Source organism: Prosopis cineraria, unplaced genomic scaffold (assembly GCF_029017545.1).
Source record: "Prosopis cineraria cultivar Desert tree isolate PC_DT_omini unplaced genomic scaffold, ASM2901754v1 PC12, whole genome shotgun sequence".
Classification (NCBI taxonomy): domain Eukaryota; kingdom Viridiplantae; phylum Streptophyta; class Magnoliopsida; order Fabales; family Fabaceae; genus Prosopis; species Prosopis cineraria.
This window is the reverse complement of record NW_026555343.1, coordinates 11,411,169-11,413,161: the sequence shown is the minus strand read 5'-3', so window position 1 is coordinate 11,413,161 and position 1,993 is coordinate 11,411,169.

Sequence of the window (1,993 nt, the reverse complement as noted above, 5' to 3'; positions counted from 1 at the left end):
TCACTTCTCTTGCCCTTTCTTTTCATTTCTGAACTTCAAGTATTCAATTTGTTGCATTCCTCTTGCCTTAGCTCTCAAATGGCGTCCTCCGCTTCTGCTACTTCTTCTATTATTGCTCCATCTTCTACCTCACTGGGAGTTTGCTTGATTCTCTAGCGACTATCCAAAATCCTGTTAGCCCCACTTGGCAAGTTTGTGACGGTATGTATCAGTGGTCTAAAAACCTTTTTTTTCCTTTTAGATTGTTTCCTCATTGTGATAGTTGTTCATTTCTTTTACAGGAAGATTTATCATTCCATGAATCGGTGGTTTTTTTGGTAAGTTTATCACTTCTCATATTTAACCTTTTGGTTTTATTAGAGAAGTATGCTAACTTTGTCTTAGCCCGGACGACTTCGCCCTTCCCCGAGTCGTCTTGTGTAAAACTCAAGAATTGGCCTCGGTCTCCTTGCCCTTAGGTAACTGGGTGAGGCTTCTGAAGTTAGAGCATGCACCTCAATGGAAGGAGATGGGTCTGTGTGACGTAATCCAGCTATCCCTAGCAGACGTCGATGTCCCTTTCAAGCTTTTAATGACCCTCCCTAGCTTCTGGGCTTCAGGCTGCACGCCTTCATCTTTGAGCTTATGTCCCTTACGCTATAGGACATCTTCATATTCTTAGGGTTGCCTGTCACTGAGGAGGAGAAACTTCTACACAATCCTTGAGAAACATGACTCTTATACCGCCCTCCTGTCGATTTGGAGAGTAAGATCAAGAGTGCGGGCTTCTACACGAAGATTATGGAGTTGTTCTCTAAGAAGCCAGCCACTAAGCCCATCACTACCTCAGAGCATCTGTCTTTATATGGATCCTACTGAGCTAATAGATCTTGACCCTGGGGGGAGGGAAGCTCGTGCAGTTTGCACCTGAAGATCGCCCAATCCTTGCTCTTGGTAACCAAATAGCCTTGAGGACTATATTTCTATGTCGCCTCTATGACGACATGAAGGATTTGTTGATAAAGACACCCTTCAGCAACTTTCATGGGGCTCGTCTAGTTTCTAAAGCTATAGACAACAGCTACTTCTCACTTTTATGGCGGGAGCCTTTTTTATATGATTCTTACGACAAACCCCCCCACCCCTTCACGTTCTCTTGGTGGTCATCCACTAATTGACTTGAAGAACTTTTTCGAGTTCTTTAGTCAGCAAAGTTGATCCCTGGGGAGGACCTTGAAGGCCTTTAATATTTTGGATTGATGCCTCCCTACTTGGTACAAGCACATGGTGGAACAGAAGAATAAGCCTGCCAAGCTCCTAAGAGATGAGGTTTTCCTTTCAGCCACCACTCCCAAAAAGATGTGGCTGTTGTACACTAACTCCTCCTTCAAGTCTTTGAAGGTCTACTTAGAGTCCTATCATCTTCAACTGGTGGCTAGCTAGTTTGGACTGAGCCACTGCATTCCTTGGGGCTTGTCCCTTTAAATCAGTGTGGAGTTGCTAGATAGGGAGGCTATCACCAGATAGCCGTTCCACATACTGCTTAAAGGAAGTGCAAGGTGGAACTTGCAAATAGAAACACTTGCCTTTGCTTCAATAAATGGTGGTTTCAGTACTTTAGGCTCATAATAAAGAGCCATATCAGTAAGTATTACCTCCCATGTTTGTCTTAGTTTTCTTCCTTTTATCTCGTACTCTAGTCTAATCCTGTTTTTATTTTTTATAGGCATTGATTGGATGCAATCTCACGTGCTGATGACATTTTTGAGGGGAAATATTGATGCCCCTGTAGCTTCTGAGACCTAAACGGCCCCCTCACTGAGGATCGTGGTCTAAGGGATGGAGCAAGACGACTCCTCATCCCAAGTCTCTGTCCCTTCGATCTCTAGGAAGCTCGGGGCTAAGAAGATCTCCTTAAATCATCCTGACAAAGGAAATGGCCCTGATAAGAGGAAGCAAGCTCCATTTCCTTCACTTGATATTAAGAGGAGGAGGAAGACAATACCTCTTCCAC